Raw genomic sequence first — 14,287 nt, forward strand, 5'->3', positions numbered from 1 at the left:
CAAGCGGGCCCCCAAACTTCCATTTCACCAGCCACAGAGACATCCTTAGCTATTATTCTGGATTAAGACAGAGATCTCCAAACAGCAGACTAAGATCAGCCTCTAGATCTCAAAGCCTTACTGGTATCTCTCCAAGTCAGTGGCTGATCTCAGAGAAGCTTCTGGATGGTGACTAGCAAACAGTCACTTGGGCTACTTACAAATCCAGGACAGCAACACTTTTTTTTTTTTTTTTTAAGAGACAGAGTCTCACTTTGTCACCCAGGTTGGAGTGCAGTGGCATGATCTTGGCTCACTGCAACCTCCACCTCCTGGGTGCAAGCAATTCTCCTGCCTCAGCCTCCTGAGTAGCTGGGATTACAGGCAAGGGTCACCACACCCAGCTAATTTTCATAGTTTTAGAAGAGATAGAGTTTCACCATGTTGGCCAGGCTGGTCTCGAACTCCTGACCTCAAGTGATCCTCCTGCCTCAGCCTCCCAAAGTTCTGGGATTACAGGAGTGAGCCACCACGCCTGGCCTAATTCTTTACTTATGCTGATTGCTTTGGTCATTCTCATAGCAGGCCTTGTGGTTGCCCCCAACATCCATCCACCCTCCTCCTTTGTGATATAACATACCTTTTAAGTGAGTTTACCACAGTCTATGACAGGGTTCTGATTGGTCTAAGCCAGGGGTTCTCAAAATGTGGTCCAAAGACCTCTGGGAGTCCCTGAGGACCTTTCAGGGGAACTCTGAAATCGAAACTATCTCATAATAATCTAAGACATCAGTTACCTTCTTGACTGACAGCACAAAAACAAAGGTGGGTCAAACAACTGGCACCTTCAGAAATCAAGGCAGTGGCACCAAAATTATTAAAATCTGAAAACTTGAGTCATGGCTTTTTTTTTTTTTTTAAGATGGAATTTCACTCTTATTGCCCGGGCTGGAGTGCAATGGCATAATCTCAGCTCACTGCAACCTTCACCTCTTGGGTTCAAGCAACTGTCCTGCCTCATCCTTCCGAGTAGCCGAGATTGCAGGCACCTGCCACCATCCTGGCTAATTTTTGTATTTTTAGTAGAGACAGGGGTTTCACCATGTTGGCCAGGCTGATCTTGAACTCCTGACCTCAGGTGATCCACCTGCCTCGGCCTCTAAAGTGGAGTCATGGCGTTTTATTATTTAATATGACAAAACGAAAACTACATGGAAAGTACTTTTGCTGCAAACAGATGTAAGATAGTTGTCTATGTAACACGGTTGTCTAAGTGAGATCATTTTCTAACTTAGAAAATCACATGTGCAATTGTTTGAATTGCAAGCTGAACTTGCTGTTTTTCTATATGGAACACCATTTTTACTTGAGAAAATGTCTGATAAACTATGATTATTCTGACTTGGGTATCTGGTATGTATTTTCTTGAAAATGAACTAAATGAGCCTGTGTCTTCAAGGAAAACAATAGACTATTTGTTGCCAATGATGAAAAAATTCCAACTTTCCAAGAGAAATTTAGAATTTTGGAAAACGTGCATCACCATGAGCTTAACGGCTTCTCAATATTTAAGGACTTTCTGATGAGATCAGTGGTGACATTAATGAATGTGATTTTTGGATACTGGATAATGTATAACAACTACATTTACCCAGTGAATCATCGCCTTCCAAATGGTTAACACATGATGTTACAAAGTCATCCATGAGTAAAGATCCATTTAAAGTACAAGGCAGACAATGGGTTTTAATTTAGCAATAGAAGTTTACAGAGAAGTTTTCAGATTCCACAGTGCAAAAAACATTTAAAAACAACCTCTTGTAGAGTTTTGGTGTAGTATCAAAGACAAATATTCACAATTATCTTAAAAGGTGTTTAAAATACTTGTAACTTTCCAATTACAAATCAATGTGAGGCCGAGTTCTCTTCATGTGCTACAACCAAAATAATTTGCAACAGATTGAATACAGAAGCAGATATAAAAATCCAGCTGTCTTCTGTTAAGCTAGACTTAAAGAGACTTCCAAAAATGTTTTTTTTTTTTTTTAAAACAAAACAAAACAACAACTTACTATCACATTTGGGATTCAGTAAAAAGAAAAAGAAAAAGAAAAAAAAAGTCATTTTTCTCACTAATCTTTCTGTTTTGGGAAATAGTAGCTTTTTGTTTTTGTTTTTGAGACGGGGTCTTTTTCTGTCGCCCAGGCATGGGTGATATGCAGTGGCATGATCACAGCTCACTTGAAGCCTCACAAGACATCTGTTAAGCCCTTACTACCTCATTCACTCCACTCACATTAGGTTGACCCACTTGGGGAGCAAGACAAGCGGACCCCCAAACTTCCTTCTCACCAGCCACTGAGACATCCTTAGCTATTATAGCTATTATTCTGGATTAAGACAGAGATCTTGAAACAGTAGACTAAGATCAGCCTCCACCTCTCAAAGCTTTACCGGTATCTCTCCAAGTCAGTGGCTGATCTCAGAGAAGCCTCTGAATAGTGATTAGCAAAGAGTCACTCAGGCTACTTACAAATCCAGGACAGCAGCATTTTTTTTTTTTTGGAGATAGAGTCTCACTCTGTTACCCAGGCTGGAGTGCAGTGGCACGATCTCGGCTCACTGCAACCTCTACCTGCTGGGCTCAAGCAATCTTCCTACCTCAGCCTCCCCCAAGTAGACAGAACTACAGGTACCCAACACCATGCCAGGCTAATTTCTAATTTTTTGTGGAGACAGTGGTCTCCCTCTGTTGCCCAGGCTGGCCTCAAACTCCTGGGCTCAAGTGTTGCATCTGCCTGGGCCTCCCAAAGTGCTGGGATCACAGATGTGAGCCACTGCATGCAGCCAAAACCAGTTATTTTTTGGCTGGGTGCAGTGGCTCACACCTGTGATCCCAGCACTTTGGGAAGCCAAAGTGGGCAGATTACTTGAGGTCAGGAGTTTGAGACCAGCCTGGCCAACATGGTGAAACGCTGTCTCTGCTAAAAATACAAAAAATTAGCTGGGCGCGCTGGCATGTGCCTGTAATCCCAGCTACTCAGGAGACTGAGGCAGGAAAATTGCTTGAACCTGGGAAGCAGAGGTTGCAGTAAGCTGAGATCACGCCACTGCACTCTAGCCTGGGTGACAGAGCAAAACTCTGTCTAAAAACAAAAAAAAAGTTATTTTTATCAATATATATTAACATGCAATGGTTTTATTATTATTATTATTTTATTTATTTATTTTTTGCTTGAGACAGAGTCTTGCTATGCCACTCAGGCTGGAGTGCAATGGTACAATCATGGCTCACTGCAACCTCCACCTCCCAGGTTCAGATGATTCTCCTGCCTTAGCCTCCAGAAGTAGCTGGGATTATAGGCGCACACCACCACGCCCAGCTAAGTTTTGTATTTTTAGTACAGATGGGGTTTCACCATGTTGACCAGGCTGGTCACGAACTCCGGACCTCAGGTGATCCACCCCTCTCGGCCTCCCAAAGTGCTGGGATTGTAGGTGTGAGCCACCATGCCCAGCCAGATTTATTATTTTAATGACTTAATAAAATTTTAAATTTTAAATATTTAAATTAAATATTTAAAACTTTCTCAGTGTTAATTTCTAATTTGGCAAATATCAAGAGAAAGACTGTGTTAAAAAGATTCTTTGGGATCCTCAGTAATTTCTAGGTGTGTAAATTGATCCTGAGACCAGAGTTTGAGACTTACTGGTCTCAGCCACCCAGAGTAGCCAGTTGCCCCATCCTCCTTGCCACTAGGAATGGTTCATGGGTAGCCATAGGAACCACGTTGATCCAATCAGAGGAAGTCTCAGGAATTTATTAGATGCTGGGGGAGAGAGGCTTTCATGTTCTGCTAGACAAGAACCAGGCAGTAAGTAGCCTCAGAAGCTGTTGATAAGACAGACATCTTGGACTACAAGAAGAGCTTATTTTAGGAAGAAAGTAATGCTATGGGAAGCAGAAGACCATTGTTAGAAAGAAACCATTTCCTTTATGACATATTTGAGTCACTAGATCAAACCAGTCCTGAAGTCCATCTTGCCTCTGTACATTTCAGTTGTATGAGATAGGAAGTTCCTCTGTGGTTTCAACTAGCCAACCCCAGGTGCCCCAACTGATTTGCCATGTACCTATTTACGCAACACAAGTTGCAATGATGAAATGAGGCTGGAAGGCAGAGAAGAGTCCAGGAGGAAAATACCTAATTCAGACAAATGGGATCTTCAGTGGCATGTGATCATAAGCAGCAAGATTATAGCAGATTTTTACTTCTTATTTTTATTTTTGTTGTTCTGTGTTTCCCGTATTGGACAACATGCATATGTATTGCTTTTACACTGAAGAAAAATTGGAACCTATATTATTACTTTTTTTGATAGTACAATGACTGGCAGTGCAATATTAGAGAACAGGTTGGGGAATGGGATATGGCGATAGAACTCTTAGGCTAGAACTGCTAGCAGGGAAGAAAGAAGATTTGTAAGGGATGCAGATGGGCCCCAAAACCAAACTTACTTTCCTTTACAGCTTTGCCAAGAGCCAACCTCAAAGATTCCAGGGGATGGACAAGAATCCCCAAAGGTTAAGAAATCATTAATTGTGCCTCAGTCTAATTGGCTGGAATATTTGCAGGAAAAAAAAAATGTGGCCAATGTGAAGATCATATGTCAATACTGGAAAAGACTTAGGATATAATATTAAGTGAAAAAAATAAAAAAGGCAACACAGATTGTATGCAAACATCTATCATGTGGCCAAAAACTGGAAGATAATTTGGAAAAAAGAAAATAGTTGTGTTAGGGTGGTGGGATCACAAATAATCTTTCTTCCTTTTTTAGCAAATCTGTTTTAATGTTGTTATAATGTTGTTTTTTGCAATAAGTAAAAATGTAGGGAGTCATTGGTTCAAATTACTGAGGTCTCAGAGGCCTCTCCAGATGGCCTGTTTCTTTTCGTCTGCCAAATGGCCCTCACCCCATACCAAGACAGAAGCTGTGCCTTCCCTGAGAGCCCAGTGTCTTTGAAACTGTTAGGGGTGATGCTGATGTGACTGTTTTGTAGGTGGCCAGAAGGAAAGGAGGGAAGAAAGATGTTGGTGGCAGCCAAGACCGAGGATGTCTGTGAGGCAGGAGGGGTGAGGGGTCACTTGCCCTGTGATATAACCTTTTTGTGTTGGAGTTTCGGGCCCAGGTTACTTACTGAAGCATTGTCTTTTTCTGTTGGACTCCTGCCTGGTCCCCCTGAGACGCTGTCTCTTCCGCAGGCCCTCAGGGACTGGAGCACAGCTGCAGCCAACAGAACACAGGCTCTGTCTGCTGCCCTGAAGCACAAAAGAAGTTGGTCTCTTGAGGTTTTTCTAGGAATGTTTTCCTGTGAGCAATCACAGGAGAAGCGGGAGTAAAACAAACAAAGGAGGGAAAAAGACGACACAAAAACATCATGGGAAGGCTGGCGGTTGGCAGAAGAGGCTCAGATTGAGGAAAGAGTCCCTCGTGGAATGAATTCTTCTGGAAGTGGAGGGACACATATTAACATATCCAGGCACATCTTCAGGCCGCCCTTCTGTCTGTCCTTCACCCATATATTGATTCTACAAACATTTGCTGAGAGCCTGTTATATGTGAGGCATCACGCGAAGTGCATAACATAAATTACTTCATTTTATCTTCACAGTATCCCTTTAAGGTAGGGTCTCATATCCCCATATCTTACCCAAGGAACCTGAGGCTTCAAGAAACTTAAGGAGATAAAATAACCTGCCCAGGGTCACAAAGTCAGGATTCAAACCCGGGATGTCAGAGTCCAGAGCCTGTTACCAGTAGAAAGTCCTGACGAGTCAGTAGTCATCCAGGTTCGTGGCATTTTGAACACAGAATTGGACAAAATGCACAAACAAAGCAACAAAAGAATGAAGCAAAGAAAGCACAGATTTATTGAAATGAAAGTATGCTCCACAGAGTGGGAACAGCCTGAGTGAATGGCTCAAGAGGGTTGGTCACAGAATTTTCTGGGGTTTAGATACCCTCCAGAGGTTTCCCACTGGTTACTTAGTTATACCCTATGTAAATGAAGGAGTGAACCATGACCAGTCTGGTTGCAGGAGAGGACCAATCAGAGGTACTTTCCATTTTTCATCTGTGTTGCAGTGCTGAGGGAGCAGCCTCTGATCCTTTTGTTACTTGGATGTGGAGAGGTGGGGTTTTCCATTTGATTCAATTTTAGGAAGTCAGTGCAAATCAGTCTTAGGTTCCCTGCCTCCAGACCTTATTCTCCTGCCTCAAGCCTACCTAAATGATAGGGTTTTGCTGTGTCCCCACCCAAACCTCGTCTTGAATTGTAGCTTCCATAATTCCTACATGTTGTTGGAGTGACCCAGTGGGAGATAATTGAATCATGGGGGCAGTTTCCCCCATATTGTTCTTGTGGTAGTGAAGAAGTCTCATGAGATCTGATGGTTTTATAAGGGGAAACCCCTTTCACTTGGTTCTCATTCTCTCTTGTCTGCCGCCATGTAAGACATGCCTTTCACCTTCCGCTGTGATTGTAAGGCCTCCCCAGCCACATGGAACTGTGAGTTCATTAAACCTCTTTTTCTTATAAATTACCCAGTCATGGTTATTTCTTTATCAGCAGCATGAAAACAGACAAATACACTAAGACATAGTCCTCACCCTGAAGGATCAAATGGTCTAACAGAAGAGAAAGACACTTCAAACAAGCAAACAAACAAACAAAACCAGTAAAACAACAAGATATAAGAGAAAAACTACTAACAAAGAGCCAAAGGCAGGGTGCAGTGGCTCACTCCTGCAATCTCAGCACTTTGGGAGGCTGAGATGGGAGGATCGCTTGAGCCCAAGAGTTCGAGCCTAGCCTGGGCAATATAGTGAGACCTCATCTCTACAAAAAATACAAAAAATTAGCTGGGTGTGGTGGCTCACACATGTGGTCCCAGCTACTTGGGAGGCAGAGGCAGGAGGGTTGCTTGAGGAAGTTGAGGCTGCAGTGAGCCATGATCAAACCACTGCACTCCAGCCTGGGTGACAGAGTGAGACTCTGTCCTCCCACCCCCCAAAAAAGAGCCCTAGGAGCATCAAGGGGCACAGCAGAATCCGTCTTGGAGCTCAAGGCGACCTCTTAAAGGGGTGAGACTGATTTTGAAGGATAAGGTAGGTATATTGATCGGTATATTAGTTTCAGGCCATATTCATTTTCTGTTTCTGTGTAACACATTACCACAAATTAGATTAAAACAACACATCTTTATTATCTCACAGTTTAAGTCAGGTACAGTGTAACTGGATTCTCCACCCAAATTCAGTCACATGACTGAAATTGTTACCAAAATACTAAGGCTTTGGTCTAAGTCCCACTACTCTCAACACAGAAAGCCAATCACTGAGACAACAAGTATTGTCAGTGAAGAAGGCTTTAGTCTGTTGCTGCAGCCAAGGAGATAGGAGATCAGTCTCAAATCTATTTCCCTGACCTACTAAAATTAGGGGTTTAGGCTGGGTGCAGTGGCTCATACCTGTAATCCCAGCACTTTGAGAGGCTGAGGCAGGCAGATCACCTGAGGTCAGGAGTTCAAGACCAGCCTGGTCAATGTGGTGAAACTGTGTCTCTACTAAAAATACAAAAATTAGCTAGGCGTGATGGCGTGTGCCTGTAGTCCCAGCTACTTGGGAGCCTGAGGCAGGAGAATCGCTTGAATCCAGGAGGTGGAGGTTGCAGTGAGCAGAGATTGTGCCATTTTGCTCCAGCCTGAGTGACAAGAGCAAAACTCCGTCTCAAAATAAATAAATAGATAAAAATAAACAAATAAAATTAGGGACTTAAGTAGCAGGGAAGAAATGTAGCCATGCATGTGAAAATAGGAATTAGAAAGGGGTAAGGAAGAGGACTTGGTCAACAGGAAGCAAGTGGTCTTCTGGCAGATAAGGGGTCTGGCATCTCATTGTCCAGATTCAGTGATATGTAAGTTTCTGTTCCTTGATACTATTTGGAAGGCCCGATGGTTTCCAGAGAAAGGAACTCAGACTAAGGGAGGAGACCACCCCTCATATTGTCTTATGCTGAATTTCTGCCTCCAAAGAAAGAAGTAGTAAAAACTAAAAAGCAGACATGAAATCCATCTGCAGACAGCCCGGCGCTGTGCCCTGGGCCTGGTAGTTAAAGATCAACCCCTGACCTAATTGGTTCTGTTATCTATAGATTCCAGACACTGTATGGAAGAGCATTGTAAAAATCCCTGTCCTGTTCTGTTTTGTTGATTACCGGTGCATGCAGCCCCCAGTCACATACCCCCTGCTTGCTCAATCGATCACAACCCTCTCATGTAGACCCCCTTAGAGTTGTGAGCCCTTAAAAGGGACAGGAATTCCTCACTCCGAGAGCTTGGCTCTTGAGACAGGAGTCTTGCCAGTGCTCCTGGCCGAATAAACTCCTTCATTCTTTAATTCAGTGTCTAAGGAGTTTTGTCTGCAGCTCATCCTGCTACATTTCTTGGTTCCCTGGCCAGGAAGCAAGGTGATTGGCAGATGGTTGAGGCAACTCCTTAGGTGGCCCAGTGGAACATCACTGCAGGGGACTCCGACCAGCCGGAGTGACACAGATTCTGAGAGCGCTCCTGGGTAGGCAATTGCCCCAGTGGGATGCCTTGCCAGAGCAGTGTGTGGCAGGCCCCTGTGGAGGATCAACACAGTGGCTAAACACCAGGAAGGAACTGGTACTTGGAGTCCGGACATCTGAAACTTGGTAAGACTAGTCTTGAGAACTTGCCCGTTCCATTCAAGTGGAAGTGGGGCCTGATCACCCACAGTGTGCACTTAAAAGCACAAAGTGCCTTTACTGGCACTTTGATTTTGGTTTTGGTTTTGACTTGGTTTGACTTTCTTGACAGGACTGGTCTTGGGAACTTGCCCACTCCATTTGAGTGGAAGCGTGGCCTGATCACCCATGGCGTGCCTTTATCAGCACTTTGGTTTTGGTTTTGGTTTTGACTTGGTTTAAATTGCTTGATGGGACTGGTCTTGGGAACTTGCCTACTCCATTTGGGTGGAAGTGTGGCCTGATCACCCACGATGTGCCTGTACCGGCACTTTGGTTTTTGTTTTTGACTTGACTTGGATTGCTTGATGCTTTGGTTCTGGTTTTGACCTGGCTTGGATTTCTGGATACTCTGATTTTGGTTTTGATTTTGGTTTGGTGTAAACTGCAAAAGTGTGTGTGTGGCCTTTTTACCTGTTCTTTGTTTTGGGGTGTGCGTGTGGTGTGAGCGTGGTGTTTTGTCTCAAAGAAGCATGGGTGAGGCACAAATAAGCCCACCCTACTAGGAACTATGTTGAAAAATTTCAAGAAAGGATTTAAGGGAGACTATGGAGTACTATGACACCAGGAAAACTTAAAACTTTGTGTAAATAGACTGGCCAGCATTAGAGGTAGGTTGGCCATCAGAAGGAAGCCTGGATAGGTCCCTTGTTTCAAAGGTACGGCACAAGGTAACCTGTAAAGCCAGGGCACCCAGACCAGTTCCCGTACACAGATGCTTCGTTACAGCTGGCTTTAGACCTCTCCACAGCGGTTGAGAGAACTGCAGCATAAGCGAGGCAGAGAGAGAGAGAGGAAGAGACAGAGGCAAAGTGAAAGTCAAAGAGAGAGAGACAAAGTCAAAGAGAGAAAGAAGGAGAGAAAGAGAGATATATACAAGTAGTTAAGAAAAAACATGGTGTACCCTATTCCTTTAAAAGCCAAGGTAAATTTAAAACCTGTAATTGATAATTGAAGGTATTCTCCATAACCCCATAGTGCTCCAATATTACTTTGTTGTCAGTGTAAACAAGGGTGTATCCTGAAAGCACTGAGGCCTTCCTATGAAAAACCCTTAACCCAGTAACCTGCGGATGGCCCAAATGCATTCAATCTGTAGCAGCAACTACTTTGCTAACAGAAAAAAAGTAAAAAAAAAAAAAAACTTTTTAGAGGAAACCTCATTGTGAGCACACCTCACTAGTTCAGTACAGAACAATCCTAAATCAAAAAAGCAAAAAAGTAGCTTACTAACTCAAAAATCTTAAAGTATGGGGCTCTTCTGTTAGAAAAAAAAAAAAAAAAAGGAAAAAAGTTGTGGGGGGGACAGAATTTATATAAAAAGAGTATTATATGGTAAATTCTTGTCCTGAAATAAATTAACTGGTTGTTTAAAGAAATAAATATTTGTAATAAGTCAGAAAGTTAAAGCATGTCGAAAAACTGTCTGCGAAAGTCGTGAAAGAGAAAAATATTATAAAAAATGAATTTATGCAAGAAATGTTGTATAATTTTAAAAAAGACAGTTTATGTGCAAGGTGTATAAGGAAAGTAAAATATACCTTTGGTAAAAGAATTATAAGGAGGCATAAGAATATAAATTTTTACCTACATTAAAAGGTTAAAAATATGAATATTTTGTTTTAAAGGTTTAATCAAGTTTTAAAATGTTAATTGGAAAGAAGATTCTGTGTGTAAACATTGGCTGAAGTTAAAGAGGTATCATCCAATTTTTCTGTAAACTGGACATTAAAATAAAATCATAGCAGGTTTTTCTTAAATCACCAACCTGCTCTTTAGCAAAAATTATAAAAGGTTAAAAAGAGTCTGTAAAATCTTACCTTATGGCCAAACATTAAAAATTGGATAAATATGTCTATACAGTTTTATTAAAATTAGGTTTAACATTAGTAACTCACTAATATAAAGATAAAATTTAGCTTATCCGGTATAAAAATCATACAAAAGGCATTGTATGTAAAATGGTATTTGGCTTTCTTTGGTTTAAAAACTAATAAAAAATAGGTGCTAAAGGAAATTTCTCAGTAAAAAGGCACTAAGGACTATAAAGTCCCCTGCCAAGGTCCCCACATTTAAAACAAAAGATCAGTTTCTTAAAAATTATATACTTGGTTTATCTTCCACTTTCCTTTCCCTCAAAAACGAAAAGTATTTTAGCATGTGTACTACCCCTAGAATTTCCAGTAAACCAGCACCAGCCTGAAGATCACGTTCTCATCAAAGGCTGGAAAGACGAAAAACTCAAGCCAGCCTGGGAAGGACCCTACCTTGTGCTGCTAACCACCAAGACTGCTGTTCATACAGCATAAAAGGATGGACTCATCACACCAGTCAAGAAAGTGCCACCCACTCCAGAGTCATGGGCCATGGTCCCAGGGAAAAACCCTACCAAACTAAAGCTAAGAAAAATTTAACTCTTTTCTTCTATTCTATTACTCTTTCTTCTTTCCTCATTCTATTGCTAACCATCTAGTTATTAACATAACCAAGTCAATTTTGCCTCAAACTATTGCATTTAATGCTTGCCTTGTTATACCCTGTGGAGACTTGCCAAGTCAAAGACAGCTTTCTACTTCAGAAAAGTACTTCTGTCCCTCCTGGCTCTCCTCAGACTGGGCATTAGTATACTAGGACCATTTAGTCCAGGGAGATTTCAATAAAGACCCCAGTACCAACCAGGAGTCTTTGCCCCGAATGTAGAGCTTTTATGCCATAGTTGGTCCAATATTCTGTGGACCACTAAAGAGCAAGGATGGACCGCCCCAACCGGTTTTTGTAATTTCCTAAAATCATACATTCATTTTACTAGAGGATCATAGATGTTAAAGACTTAAAACAAACTTTAGCAATAAAGACAAGATACCAAGATGCAAATGCCTGGTTAAAATGGATCAAATATTCCATCTGCACGTTAAACAAAAGCAATTGTTATGCTTGTGCACATGGCAGGCCAGAGGCCCAGATTGTCCCCCTTCCACTAAGGTGGTCCTCCAGTCGACCAGGTGTAGGCTGCATGGTAGCTCTTTTCCAGGATTCTACAGCTTTGAGAAATAAGTCATGCCAAGCTCTCTCTGCTATATCCCGAAGTCCGGCACCCTGCAGGTCAGCCCCCAAGGGCCATCCAGCTTCCATCTCCCAACACTAAGTTCACTTTGTGTCTCTCATGACAGGGAAGAAACTTAGCATTCCTTGGAGACCTGAAGGGATGTGATGAGCTTAAGAATTTTCAAGAGCTTATCAATCAGTCAGCCCTTATTCATCCCTGAGCAGATGTGTGGTGGTATTGTGGTGGACCTTTACTGGGCACTCTGCTGAATAACTGGAGTGGCACTTGTGCTTTAGTCTATTTGGCTATCCCTTTCACCCTGGCATTTCATCAACCAGAGGGAGAAAAAATAAGACATCATAAAGTGAGAGAAGCCCCTTATGGGTCTTTCAACTCTCACATCTAGATGTAATTGGAGCCCCACAAGTAATATCAGATCAATTTAAAGCTTGAAATCAAATAGCTACAGGATTTAAGTCAATATTTTAGTAGGTGACAGTTAATAAAAATGTAGATTAGATAAACTACATCTATTATAACCAATAGCACCAAGCTTTTTATGAGTTAAAAGAAAAACTCATGTCGGCCCCAGCCTTGGGGCTACCTGACCTGACAAAACCCTTTACACTCTATGTGTCAGAAAAATAAAAATGGCAGTTGGAATTTTAACCCAGACTGTAGGGCCCTGGCCAAGACCAGTGGCCTATCTCTCAAAACAGCTAGACGGGGTTTCCAAGGCTGGCCCCCATGTCTAAGGGCCCTGGCAGCAATGGCCCTGTTAGCACAAGAAGCAGATAAGCTAACTCTTGGGCAAAACCTAAACATAAAGTCCCCCCATGCTGTGGTGACTTTAATAAATATCAAAGGACATCCTTAGCTAACGAATGCTAGACTAACTAGATACCAAAGCTTGCTCTGTGAAAATCCCTGCATAACCATTGAAGTTTACAACATTCTAAACCCCGCCACCTTGCTCCAGATATCAGAGAGCCCAGTTGAACATAACTATGTAGAGGTATTGGACTCAATTTATTCTAGTGGGCCTAACCTCTGAGACCATCCTTAAACATCAGTAGACTGGGAGCTGTATGTGGATAGGAGCAGCTTTACCAACCCCTGCAAAGTGACTCTGAAGAAGATGACAAGCCCTACTCCAGTCACACCCGGAAGCTGACTGGTCCACGCATGGCTGAAGCATGGGGAAACTCATCACAGGACTCATTTTCCTTAAAATTTGGACTTGTACAATAAGGACTTCCACTGACCTTCCTCAGACTGAGGGCTGTTCCCAGTGTATACATCAAGTCACTCAGGTAGGACAAAAGGTTGCTTCGGTCCTATTATTTTACGGTTATTGTAAGTGTACTGGAATTCTAAAAAGAACTTGTTTGTGTAATGTTATTCTATACAAGGTATGTAGCCCAGGAAATGACCAACCTGATGTGTGTTATGATCCATCTGAGCCTCCCATGACCACAGTTTTTAAAATAAGATTGAGAACTGAAGACTGGTGGGGGCTCATAAATGATATGAGTAAAGTGTTAGCCAAAACAGAAAACAAAAGAGGTGCCCAAACAAGTCACCTCAAAATTTGATGCCTGTGCTGTCATTAATAATAATTAGTTAAAAACAGGATGTGTTTCTCTTAATTAGGAAAGAGGCTATATGGCAGAAAATAAGCACATTTATCATGAATTAGGACTGTGTAAAAATAAATGTAGATACTGGTCTTGTGTCATTTAGACTACTTGAATAAAAAAAATAAAAAAATGCTGTCCACCTTCAGCAAGGGAAAAGTTGCCCTTCCTGTACCAGTGGTCAGTGTAACCCCTTAGAACTGGTAATAACCAACCTCCTTAATCCTCACTAGAGAAAAGGGAAATGTATAACCCTAAAAATTGATGGAGCCGGACTGGATCTTCAAGTAAATGTCGTGGTTTGAAAAAAGTTTATAAACACTCTCCTGAGCCAGTATTTCAAACCTTCTATGATAAACTAAATATGCCAGTACCAGAAATTCCAGGAAAAACAAGAAATTTGTTTTTGCAATTAGTTGAGCATGTAGCCCAGTCTCTCAGTGTCACTTCATGTTATGTATGTGGAGGAACTGTAATAGGAGATCAATGGCCATAGAAAGCCCGAGAATTAGTACCTACAGACCCAGTTCCTGATGAATTCCCAGGCCAAAAGCATCACCCTGATTACTTCTAGGTCCTAAAAGCCTCAATCATTAGACAATACTGTATAGCAAGAGCGGGAAAGAACTTCACCCTTCCTGTAGGAAGACTACATGGTGGAGTTCAAACCACACAGAGAAAAATCCATTCAGTAAATTTCCAAAATTGCAGACCGTTTAGGCCCACCCAGAATCCCACCAGGACTAGACAGCCCCCACTAGGCTATACTGGATATGTGGACATAGAGCCTAC

At 42.1% G+C, this 14,287-nt stretch overlaps 1 protein-coding gene across 4 annotated transcripts in view; it reads right to left on the reverse strand.

The window, feature by feature from the left end:
- The window catches only part of LOC105465394 (ST3 beta-galactoside alpha-2,3-sialyltransferase 5), a 79,761-nt gene that overhangs the window by 55,093 nt on the left and 10,381 nt on the right, over positions 1–14,287 (reverse strand). Inside the window, exon 1 of one of the 4 annotated variants that reach the window (XM_071077013.1) lies at positions 5,183–5,256. The exons of 2 other annotated variants lie outside the window; for them this stretch is intronic. The gene's annotated coding sequence lies outside the window, so the exon portion shown is untranslated. Of the gene's footprint in view, positions 1–5,182; positions 5,257–14,287 lie in introns of those variants that run through there. One more of the 4 variants, XM_071077022.1, reaches the window with a different exon arrangement.

Source organism: Macaca nemestrina, chromosome 13, assembly GCF_043159975.1.
Source record: "Macaca nemestrina isolate mMacNem1 chromosome 13, mMacNem.hap1, whole genome shotgun sequence".
NCBI lineage: Eukaryota > Metazoa > Chordata > Mammalia > Primates > Cercopithecidae > Macaca > Macaca nemestrina.